The sequence below is a fragment of the Stegostoma tigrinum genome, chromosome 26, assembly GCF_030684315.1.
Source record: "Stegostoma tigrinum isolate sSteTig4 chromosome 26, sSteTig4.hap1, whole genome shotgun sequence".
NCBI classification, from domain to species: domain Eukaryota; kingdom Metazoa; phylum Chordata; class Chondrichthyes; order Orectolobiformes; family Stegostomatidae; genus Stegostoma; species Stegostoma tigrinum.
In genome coordinates, this window is record NC_081379.1 from 11,299,148 (window position 1) to 11,312,022 (window position 12,875).

General features: G+C 44.4%; 1 protein-coding gene across 1 annotated transcript in view; it reads left to right on the forward strand.

Annotated features, from left to right (window-relative positions):
* Positions 1-347: 347 nt before the first annotated feature.
* Positions 348-12,875, forward strand: part of kctd10 (potassium channel tetramerization domain containing 10) — a 147,502-nt gene continuing 134,974 nt past the window's right edge. The window contains exon 1 of the mRNA XM_048555698.2: positions 348-718. The gene's annotated coding sequence lies outside the window, so the exon portion shown is untranslated. The remainder of the gene's footprint in view (positions 719-12,875) is intronic.

Below are 12,875 nucleotides of genomic sequence, written 5' to 3' on the forward strand. Positions count from 1 at the left end.
CCAGGTTGGAAGGGGAGCCTGTTGCCTAGGTTACACAGATGGTAGGTATATATTTATATATGGCTGTGGGCCCCAGCAGAAGGCAAACAATGGATGTAAGTGGTTGCAGAATTAGCCAGCAGCTGGCTGTCTGAACAGTGCATTCAAAAGACAGCCCAGATGGATTAATTATTCAGTGCTTTTCAGTTTGCACTCTTCATTCACCGTGACACTAATTACGAAGATGCCTGGTTCCCCCCCCCCGCCGTTTTTCCCCCTGCCTTCAATGCAGGGTCCGCCTTGGTCCCTGACGCACACAGCTCAGAGCAGCTCCTCCTTTTGTGTGTATGTATGTATATATATATATATACATACACACACACTCCCTCTGTAAAGATTAACAGGCGAGTGGAAAGGCTGACAGAACACGATCCTTAACGCACCGTTGGCTTCAATTCGGACAATCCCGGGATAGCAGAGGACCAACCTGACCTCTTGCACCCCCACCCCGCCAAACCCGGCCACTGTAAGCCAGACACACCCCCCACCCACTAGCAGCAGCTAAAACAGGAAGGTATACTTTCCAGCTCCCAGTCTCTTTCTCCACAACATCTCACACACTCAGTGCTGACTCGCTCACGGAGCTGGAGTGAACGCTGCATCGTTTCCTCTTATTTCTGGTGGGAAACCAATCCAAAATCTGCAGGAACCATAATCAAATGATGGCAATGCAGAGGAGGTAAGACGGTTTTATTTTCTCTCTCTCTCTCTGTCCTGTACATTTGCTGGAACTAAATTTCACTCTTTCGTGAAGAAATCACAAACCAGCCTGAGGGTGTATGTGTTTTGGAGGATTGTGTGTGTTTGTCCAGTAAATATGAAGCTCCATTACCTTGGATCAGGGTGTGTGTGTGTGTGTGTGTTATTTAATTGAGATGTAGTGCCTCAGCCATTGTGTTGGAATAACAATCTAAACGCCGCGTTATCCGGTAATTTTTACACAGCCCCAAGTCTGTCTAGCCCGGTACAAGGTTATTATATAAAGCGTCTGTGAGCAATGCGGAGAAGAGGCGTTAATTTTTTACGATGGCTAGAGATTGCGGATATAACAGCCACGTGAATGTATCGAGTGCAATGTATCGAATTAAAACGCAGATTGCAAATCATTTTGACCGTCTGTTATCATTTTATTCAATTAGGCTTTTCGTACGAGGTCGTGAGCTTTCATGGGTCTACAGGGCTAAACTTGAAAATGGGCTTCTAGAGAACAAAATGCAGGAGAGTGTGTTTTTGTTTTAAATTCTTGCTTAACTTTAACCTGCCAGGATTATTTTGGGAAGTACATCTAAGTACACTTTCCGTCGTTGATGAATCAAATCGGTCAATGTAAATTGGGGAATTTGCCACCGGAAGTCAATCATTTGACTTGTATTCTGGTGTCCATGAGGTGAACCGCTTAATGGGCTGGAAATGGACATTGTCCGGAGGGATTAGAGTCATGGGCTGAGGGGTGATGTCCTGTTGGGGTGACGGCGTTTGAAATGCTTTTCCAGGGATGAACATACTGCACTGTATGAAGCAAAGTGAGATTGTAAAGGGGAGCATGAATGGTTCCCTGTAAGATCAGCCTCATTGGAGATCTGGGCTGTGCCCTGTCTTTTTTACATCCAGCTTTGAAATCAAGATGTGGTGCATGGATGGATACCTGAGATATGTATGGACAGAGGCCACTAGTGCTTTAACGATCACTGGTGATAGTGTCTGAGATTCCATTTCACACTTTAGGGAGGCTTTGCTCCTCCAGTAAAGAGATTTCTTTATTTCATTGTCAGCAAAGTACAGATGTCTGCTTTCATCCAAATTCTGCTGCAGTTCCTCCTATCCAGGGTCGCAGTGAATATATAGAGGGGAAATGAGACTCTTTTTGCACTGTCTTGTCACACAGTTGTGAAAATGGTATTTGATATTTGTGCAAGTGGGACATTGGTCATGACAATGATGTGTTTTTTTTAACCAAACTGTATTTTAAAATTCACTTTCTTTTCAAAGGAGCAAAATATTCCCACGAGTGTAGGAGTGGATGTTGAGCAGTATAATAGAGAAACAGTAGGGGTAGGTGCCTGATGATTTACTTGGCAAAAGGGTTGGCAGGGGAGGGGTTGAGGGGAAAGCATTTGAGCATGTGGTAACGACATTGTACTAGAGAGGAAGACCAAGTAGATTGACTTTGGAAAAACAAAATGTTTGGGTTGCCAGCAAGTAAATTGAGTTGCTGTGAACTGTTGTTCAAACAAATGGCATCAGCGCTGCCTTTGTCCAAATAATGTGTGTATTTGTTTGACTTTATTGTTTGGTTATCCTTTTTTCTTTTGTTTTGCACAATTAAAATGTCTATATATTGTGCAAATCATGTTCTTCTGCATGACTGTTGTATTCATGTGAATTTCACATCTTTGGAATGTAAGAGATACCCTGAGAGAGAATTCTTGTGCATATTCCAATCAATGTATGCTAATTCAATAAAGTGTTGAGTTGCCAGCTTTTGTTATTTGGAAAGGAATTTGATACGCACTAACACACTCTGTAACCTGTGCAGTTCCCCAATTGTGCAGTTTGCCTGCAAAAAAAAGGAGCGAGTTTCCATTTTCCACACTTGCTCATTCCCCAAGGGTTTCCAGTCAGCAGACAGCAGAGCGCCTGCAGAACCTGCATTGCAGAAGGCCCCATCTTCACAGAGAGTGTAAAAGATGATACCTTCGAGATGGTGTGAAACCCAGAGTTAAAGTTATTTTTTGATTCTCTGATTTAAAATCTCTCGAGTTAAAATGCCATGGTTTAGACAGCATTCTGTACCATCAGCCAACCAGTGCTCTGACTTGGCTGTACCATTGTAACATGCTTGGCTGTGTCAATTACACAGGGTTTCAGCCTGAAACGTTGACTGTCCTGCTTCTCTGAAGCTGTCTGACCTGCTGTGTTGGTCCAGCTGAATGTTTATTGACTCTGGCCTCCAGCATCTACAGTCCTTACTGTCTCATTGCCCCATGCCCTGTGTATACTAATGGACATCGCATGGCTAAACTAACACACACATGGCCATGAATGCCTTTACATGCGATATCTGGGAGTTATTGAACCGTGTGTTGCAGGTTGACTCTCTTTTGTGTGTAGGAGTGATGACCCACTGTACATAAGACTGTAGCATAAGAATTAGGATTAGGCCATTATCAGCTCCTTAGACATCCCCCTCCAATAAGGCCACACTGATAATGGGAACTGCAGATGCTGGAGAATCCAAGACAACAAAGTGTGGAGCTGGATGAACACAGCAGGCCAAGCAACATCTCAGGAGCACAAAAGCTGACGTTTCAGGCCTAGACTCTTCATCAGAGAGGGGGATGGGAAGAGGGAACTGGAATAAATAGGGAGAGAGGGGGAGGCAGACCGAGATGGAGAGAAAACAAGATAGGTAGAGAGGAGAGTATAGGTGAGGAGGTAGGGAGGGGATAGGTCAGTCCAGGGAAGATGGACAGGTCAAGGAGGCGGGATGAGGTGGTAGGTAGGAAATGGAGGTGCGGCTTGAGTTGGGAGGAAGGGATGGGTGAGAGGAAGAACAGGTTAGGGAAGCAGAGACAGGCTGGGCTGGTTTTGGGATGCAGTGGGGGGAGGGGACGAGCTGGGCTGGTTTTGTGATGCAGTGGGGGAGGGGGAGATTTTGAAGCTTGTGAAGTCCACGTTGATACCATTGGGCTGCAGGGTTCCCAAGCGGAATATGAGTTGCTGTTCCTGCAACCTTCAGGAAGCATCATTGTGGCACTGCAGGAGGCCCATGATGGACATGTCATCTAAAGAATGGGAGGGGGAGTGGAAATGGTTTGTGACTGGGAGGTGCAGTTGTTTGTTGCGAACCGAGCGGAGGTGTTCTGCAAAGCGTTCCCCAAGCCTCCGCTTGGTTTCCCCAATGTAGAGGAAGCCACACAGGGTGCAATGGATACAATATACTACATTGGCAGATGTGCAGGTGAACATCTGCTTGATTATAGAAAGTTATCTTGTGGCCTGGGATAGAGGTGAGGGAGGAGGTGTGTGGGCAAGTGTAGCACTTCCTGCGGTTGCAGGGGAAGGTGGTGGGGTTGGAGGGGAGTGTGGAGCGGACAAGGGAGTCGCGGAGAGACTGGTGTATCTGGAAGGCAGACAAGGGTGGGGATGGAAAAATAGCTTGGGTGGTGGAGTCGGATTGTAGATGGCAGAAGTGTCGGAGGATGAGGTTGGTGGGGTGGTATGTGATCTGATTGCAGCTTTAGGTCCACTTTCCTGTCTGATCCCCCCCATCAACCCTTGAGACTCCTGTCAATCAAAAATCTATCTCAATGGACCTTTGAATATATTCAACCTTCCAGCCTCAACTGTCCACTAGGGAAGAGGAGAATTCTAAAAACTAGAGAAGTGTGGATTTCCACCTACGATTGCCGACTGTGACTTTCCTGTACACCTAGCCTGGCTCCGTATATTTCCAAACAAGAAATTGTTGAAGAAACATTCTCCTTGATTACCAAGGAGATGAAAGATTATCAAGGATGTGCAGGAATGGAGAGTCGAGGTTAAAATCAGATCAGCTGCGATTTTATTGAATGGCAGTGCAAGATTGAAGGACTGAGTAGCCTACTCTTGTTCATTGTTCAATTGTGCAACGTCTTGTCACACAGTTGTGAAAATGTTATTTGATATTTGTGCAAATGGGACATTGTTTGGTCATGACAATGATTTTTTTTAACAAACTGTATTTTAAAACGCACAGGTGGAGCTTTACTAGCACCAATAAATACGGAGCTGGAAAAGCGCAGCAAGTCAGACAGCATCCGAGGAGCAGGGTCCTGACAAAGGCTGTCAGCCTGAAGCATTTGCTTTCCTGCTGCTGGGATGCTGTCTGACCTGCAGTGCTTTTCTACCTCTGCGTTTACTGACACTGGCTTCCAGCATCTGCAGTCCTTACAGTCCCCTCGAGCTCTGCATGGAGTGCATTGTCTGCTGTTTCTGTGGAGACAAGCAAAGGGAAGACTGGAGCTCCTAAACAGCTCGTGGGAGCCTATTCATCAGTCAGTCACATACAGGCCACATGTCTTGAGAATGCCTGAGGCTCAATTCATGCACTCTGCTGAATTAACTGGTCACAGTGGGAGTACAGTTCGCATTGCCTGTATTTGTCCTCCATGTTCTGGTCGAGTGAAAACACCTCTCACATGGGCTTCTTGTCCTGATTGCTTTAGCTCCTGGGAAATGCATGGCTCTGGGTGAAGACAGGATTGTGAAGCCTTTTGTAGTCGAATAGCATCCTGGTACTCTTGGTTAATATGACGGGATAAAAATCCACCTGGGAGCAAGTAGCAGAAGGATAGCTGGCTCTTAAGAAATGCTAGGATCAGAAGTAGAGACATTTTGTGAGTGACATTTACGCCCCTTAACCATCCATTGCCTGGATGGCACTTTATAAAATGCCAGTCACACCGAGAATATGGTCAGTGACTTAAACCATGTGTTTTTAACTTTTCTGGTAATAAAAGCATCCAGAGATGGGGAGAACTGGTTTCCAAAGCACCAGCCCGGCCTACAGTGGCCACTCGGCCTGTTGGTTTTGTGAGCGTGCAGTCGCACACGGTCAGTGGGCCGAGAGTTCCTCTGTTTCCCCCACAGGTAGCATTTGTTTATTCCCTGAGTGAGGGATCATGACAACTTGCATTTATATAGCACCCTTTGTTGTAAAACAGCCCAGGGCGTTTCACAGGTATATTTTCAAGCAGTTTTTGTGTTCAGCAAAATATGATTGTAGGAGCGACCGCAAAAAAGAAAGTTCTGGAACTTGGGTTCAAGGTGAATCCAGATGAGGACAGTTACTTACCCTATCTTAGCTCACATGTCCCAAAACAGCCTAACCTGCCAGCAGCTAGCAGTGCAATTGCCTGGCTGTTGAGTAACTGAGAGTCTTTGCCGTTTCTGTCCTAGCCTATTGACTGAGCTCTCTAATCTGTCTGCCCAGCTGCTTGGCATGGGGTTTTGGAGAGAGGGCAGTGGGCGAGAGAAGGAATGAGGATGAACCACTATTCCTCAGGCCTGACTGTGAAGGATGAGTTACAGTATTCCTTAAAATCGGATTTTGTTACATTTCTGAAGAAAGATTGTTTAAGTTATGAGGGAAATCTCGCATACGTTCAGGTTTGCATTCCCTTGAGGACAGGAAACTGAAGAGCGATCTGATCACGGTGTTTGAAATATTCAGAGAGTGATAGAATAGATAGGGAGAAACCATTTCCTCTGTGGCTATTCAGAACAAGCAGACAAGATCTTTAAATTAGAACTAGACCAGTCAGGAAGCACAGTTTGGCTCAGAGTGTTGGAAATCTGGAACTTACTGCCTCAAAAGACTTTGAATGCTTGAACACTTGGCGTTTTCAGTACAGCAAAGGGTTTTAAGTGACATGGGTAAATAGAATTGAAGTACAGACCGTTGAAGCAGATACCTTACTTGTGTACATACTCTCCAATTTGGGGTCATGTTCATAAATATGGTCAATGAAGAAGTGTAATTCTCCATCCTACTGCCTGATCGTAACAGGAGGAGACTGATTTGTTGAAGAGCCACAAAAACCTGCAGCCTCCCCCCCCCCCCCCTCCTGTTTTGTGTTATTGAAACTGATGTTTTACCTGGCTCCGTTGAATGAGCCCACTCTCCTCTCCATCAGGCTGTTGGGCAAAGCTTTGGAGCTACAGATGTATTCCTTGCAGATAGCCCATGAGATAAAGGAGCAAAATCGGGCCATTTGGCCCATCGAGTTTGCCCCACCATTCAATCCCAGCTGAAAGGTTTTTCAACCCATTCTCCTGCCTTCTCCCCATAACCCCTGATCCCTTACTAATGAGACTGGTCAGTAACCGCATCGTTTCTTTTTCTAATACCCCACAAAATGGTCAGGTAGGTGAGTACCTGGAGCTACTGATCACCTGTAAGGTGGTATGCAGAATACTTAGCACCTTCGTACAATACAAGGAAGCAAAGCTCAGCCTTGCCACTCATTGCTCTCTGTGTGATTTGGGAAACCATCCTTAAGCGAAGTGCAAGAAGCTCTGCGGCAATGTACCCTTAGTTATAACCCTTACCTCCTGTAATTTAAGTCCTGTTAACACAGCTAGCAAGGACTTGAGGTAAAACTGCAGCTTGGGCAATTGAGGTGCCAACTGGCAACTGGTGAAAGCACACATCAGTGTGGGTTAGTGAATTCAGAATCTGAGAAAAGGGATCAGTCAGGGAATAACAGTTTCGAGATGGAGTATAGAGGTTTTCATCAAACATGTCCTATTAGATATACAAGAGTGAAAATGGAATGGCTCTTTAACTAATATGGGAAATAAAGATACAGGATGGAATGTTTTGTCAGTCCTTACAGTGAAAAAGTGCATAAATGGCAGGGGGCAGGGAAGATTGAGAGTTGCTTGAAGTGAGAAAGCTAGCAGCTATTCCAATTAAACATGAAAATAGTCCAGTGTTTGGCACTTTTTTTATCATGCACTGATTAGGACTGTTTGAAAGAATTACCACAGGAAGTATTTATTCTGTATGAGAGGAGAGTGCTAATTGGTTGGCATGTGGCCTTTGTTGGGTCAGAGCATTGCCATGGAAAATGCACCAGTTAATGACTAGCAGTTAACTGGCAAAGTTTGTTTAAATTTTATATCTGGAAAGTTGACTCTGGCCACAGCATTACCCCGTGAAATTAACTAGAGAATTGTTTCAACTTAAATAAACCGACACAATGTGTAGATGTCTTTTCTGTCCGCAAAGGACAATGTCCTGAGTATTAATCTTTGAAAAGAGTCCAGTTCATACAATTGGGGCGGCACGGTGGCTCAGTGGGTAGCACTGCAGCCTCACAGCGCCAGGGACCTGGGTTCAATTCCAGCCTCGGGTGACTGTCTGTGTGGAGTTTGCACATTCTCCCCGTGTCTGCGTGGCCTCCAGGAAGTCCGGTTTCCTCCCACAGTCCAAAGATGTGCAGGCTAGGAGGATTGGCCGTGCTAAATTGCCCCTTGTGTTCAGGGGTGAGTGGGATGCTTCAAGGGGCGGTGTGGACTTGTTGGGCTGCAGGGCCTGTTTCCACACTGTAGGGAATCTTAAAAAAAATGGTCTTGTATTATAAATGTTGTTTTCCTTTACCTTTGGTATTTCTTGTGAATTGTCCTACTGAGTGCAAACTCAAAGGTTTTGACAAAATGTCTTTTTTTTTTCAGCAATATTCATGATAAATATTTGTTTATAATTTTTTAAAATTTAAGATGGAAGCCAGCTGGACCCAGACAGTGTTTATCCAACGGTGTTAAAGACATTTAATGAAGAAACTTGCAATAGATCAGTTGCAATTGTACAAAATTTGAGGTACAAGAGAAGAATTGGATGGCAGTGAATAATGCATAGATAACACAGTGTGGGGCTGGAGAAACACAACAGGCCAGGCAGCATCAGAGGAGCAGGAAAGTTGATGTTTTGGGTCAGGATCCTTCATCAGTGTCCCGACCTGAAATGCCAATTTTCCTGCTCTTCTGATGCTGCCTGGCCTGCTGTGTTCCTCCAGCCCCTCACTGTGTTATCTCAGACTCCAGCATCAGCAGTTCTTGAGTGAATAATACATGGTGTATTCAAAGTGACAGGAAGAGACAAAGATGGCTATCTGCAAGGCAATATTTTCAAACATCACTTCTACCAAGGTTGCTCCAATCTGAAATCAGGTTAGCTGTGTAACAGGTATACTTTTTATGAAAGGTTAGTCATGTCGAATTAGTCTAGCAGGGCTGCCTGGCAGCATTTTGTAATCAATGAGGTGGACAGAAAGCTGGATGGGAGGCATAGGAAAGGGCTGTACTTGAGTAGTGGTAAATGCAGAAGCACAAAGATTAACCTCTTGGGCAAGTCAGTGCCATGCAATTCCGTGTCCATTTAAAATATAGCACAGTGGAAGCTCAGACATAATAGCGAAGGGATAGTGGGCGACATGGGTTGATGAATGAAAAGGCTGAGTGTGCGTGCATTACTAGGTAAGGGTTTACGGGCACAAAATGACATCAAAGGCTTATGGAACATTGGGCAATCTTATACGATGTAAACAGTGACTTTCCATGTGGTTATGCCAATTGTCCATGATAAATTTTGACTATGAGCTACAGAAGCCTCAGAAGATGCCACACATACAGGGTTTTGTTTGGTGGATAGGTGAGGGTCTGTACAACTCATTCGTTGATGTTACGGAAGGTGATTAGGACAATTTGCAAGGAAATTCCAACAAAAGCACAGCAGCATCCTCGGTACCAAGAGAACTGGTTAATTTGCCTTGTTTGGAACATTGCATCTAGCTGTAAGTTTGCCCCATTCAGGAGGCAGGGATAGCACTGGCTTTGAAGGAGTGGGCCCAGCCATGATTCATTAGCTGGGATGAGAAGCATTGATTATGATGAGATACACAGATTGCATTCTTTGGGGATTAAAGATTAATGGATGAACTGATTTAAGATGCACAATGTGGAGAAGAAAATTTAATGTGGAGAGAAGCATTCTACCAATAGGGGGTTGCTGAATAAGGGAGCATGAAATGAGAACCAAGACAAAATACCTGAATGCAAATTCATAAATAAAAAGCAACAATACTGTGGATGCTTGAAATCAGAAAAAAACAGAAAATGCTGGAGAAACTTCACAGGTCTGATGGCATCTATAGAGACAGAAACAGAGTTAATGTTTCTGACAGAGAGTCATATGGGACTCGATGTTAATTCTGTTTCTCTCTACATATAAATAGTGACGATGTGGGTGCATAATGCTCCAAAAGGGAGTCAATAACCTAGTGGTATTAATGCTGGACTGTTATTCCAGAGACTTGAATAATGTTCTGGGGACCCAGGTTTGAATCCCACCACAGTAGATGGTGGAATTTGAATTCAATAAAATATCTGGATGTAAGAATCTAATGTTGAGCATGAATCCATTATTGATTGTTGGAAAAAAACCCACCTGTTTTGTTAATGCCCTTTTAGGGAAGGTATCTGCTGCCCTTACCTGGTCTGGCCTACATGTGACTCCAGCCTCACAGCAATGTGTTAACTCTGAACTGCCCTCTGGACAATTAGGGATGGGCAGTTGCTGCTGAGCCAGTGACACTCTCATCCCATTGGTAAATAAAAGAAAGATCTAACATATTGAATGACTGAACTGAAAATGGGAAATAGGGATGTTTTGTAAAGGACAATGAGATTGTTAAAAATTGTGTCTCTCGAAATGGTGGTGCCGCAGTGGGGTTCAAATGGGAACTGTTTCTTTTCTGTCCTGGTGAAAATTTGCACATTTTGATTCCTTGCATATATTCTAGATCATTCTCTTGTAAAAATGCTCAGTCCTGCCCGGAGCTGACAATCAATGCAGGCAGGTTTCATTATTTTCTTTTTCTCACCAGTATATTTTGACATTAAGATCCCAATGAATAAGCAAAATCAGTCGAGCGTGTGAAGCCTTCTAACCCTGTGTGGTTTGTAGCCAACCATCACTGAGCTGCACACCAGACTGACCTGACAGGCAGCATTTACAATGAGTTTTATTTAAATTGCAATAGAGAGAGTTGAAAGGAAAAGCTTGCATTTATATCAGCATGTCATTAAGATGTCTCAAAGTGCCTGGTACAGATTAATTACCTTTCAAAGTGTTGTAATGGCAGCAAGTGCAGAGATCATTTTACACGGTATGCCAATGTTACATTGAGGATACCAGAGTATCCAGGAGCCTGAGTAATTATTTACTGTTTTGAGTGCAGGCAGAGAGCAATAACCTGCTTTTGTGTGTAGCCACAGATGTGCTCTGGAATGGCGTGCACTATTCGGGGTAATTTTGAGTCTTCTTTAGGTGTATCTGTATGAGGTTGATCGGATGAACACGATATTAGGTCCCAATCTGTCAATGTGCTCATTCACATTGAGCATCCACATTGACAACAGTATAGACCAAGGTGACTGAGTATCCCCAATTTTATTTTATTCATTCATGGGATGTGAGCGTCACTGGCTGGTCAGCATTTATTGTCCATCCCTAGTTACCCTTGAGAAGGTGGTGGTGAGCTGCATTCTTGAGCTGCTGCAGTCTGTATGCTGCCAGTGGACCCACAGTGCTGATGGGGAGGGAATGCCAGGATTTTGACCCAGTGACAGTGAAGGAATGGTGATATATTTCCAAATAAGGGTGGTGAGTGGCTTGGAGGGGAACTGACAGGGGGTAGTGTTCCCATGTATCTGCTGCCAAAGTTCTAGTGGTGGGTTTGGAAGGGTTTATAAGATGTTAGCATAATAGGAAATGGTTTCCCACAGGGTGGCCTCTTTAAAACAATGAATGTTTAACTTTTTGAGCATTTGCATCGTACATAGCTGCATGTGCACAACGTGTGTTCCTCCCAAAGACCTTCCCTTTGGGCTGCATCCCTGCCCAACACTACCCCCAGCTCTCCACCCACCACTCTTCCCAGATCCCACAGGCTTGAAGATGTACTCCTTCCCCATCCAACAGTTCGCCACTGCCAAATTGCCCCTCTTATTTTTCCCACAAATTTAGATCTGGAGAAATCACAACCCATCTCTCTGACTCTTGTAGAAGTGTAGATTGGATACATAACATACACCTTATTCCTCTAGCCTCCTCCTCCACACTGTCCCCTTAGCCACCTTCCATTTTCTCATGCCAGGCTTTTAATGTCACTGCTTTTTTCCATTTGTTTGATTTTTATTTTTCCCTTTTTCAGTGAATGAGAACTTCAGGATGTCACATCTTGGTGCACGTCTCTCTCTGACTTTTACTCCAACAGCAACAACAGCTTGTATTTATACAGCACCTTGTAGTAAAGGTGACAAAACATCCCACAGCCCTTCGCAGGAGCATTATTAAATAAGTATCACATTTTTTTTTCTTCTTTTGTGGGATGTGGGTGTTTCAGGCAAGGCCAACATTTTTTTGCCTAGTGAGTTTTGAGAAGATTTGTAGCTCAGGTTGAGGTTCTGGATGTGAGTTTGCTCGCTGAGCTGGAAGGCTAGTTTCCAGACGTTTCATCACCATTCTAGGTAACATCATCAGTGAGCCTCCGACGAAGCGCTGGCGTTATGTCCCGCTTTCTATTTATATGTTTGGGTTTCCTTGGGTTGGTGATGTCATTTCCTGTTCTTTTTCTCAGGGGATGGTAGATTGGCTCCAAATCAATGTGTTTGTTGATGGAGTTCCGGTTGGAATGCCATGCTTCTAGGAATTCTCATGTGTGTCTCTGTTTGGTTTGTCCTAGGATGGATGTGTTGTCCCAATCAAAGTGGTGTCCTTCCTCATCTGTATGTAAGGATACGAGTGATAGTGGGTCATGTCGTTTTGTGCCTAGTTGATGTTCATGTATCCTGGTGGCTAGCTTTCTGCTTGGACAGACAGGCAGAAAGTTAGCCACCAGGATACATGAACATCAACTAGGCACAAAACGACATGACCCACTATCACTCGTATCCTTACATACAGATGAGGAAGGACACCACTTTGATTGGGACAACACATCCATCCTAGGACAAACCAAACAGAGACACACATGAGAATTCCTAGAAGCATGGCATTCCAACCGGAACTCCATCAACAAACACATTGATTTGGAGCCAATCTACCATCCCCTGAGAAAAAGAACAGGAAATGACATCACCAACCCAAGGAAACCCAAACATATAAATAGAAAGCGGGACATAACGCCAGCGCTTCGTCGGAGGCTCACTGATGATGTTACCTAGAATGGTGATGAAACATCTGGAAACTAACCTTCCAGCTCAGCGAGCAAACTCACATCCATTTTTTT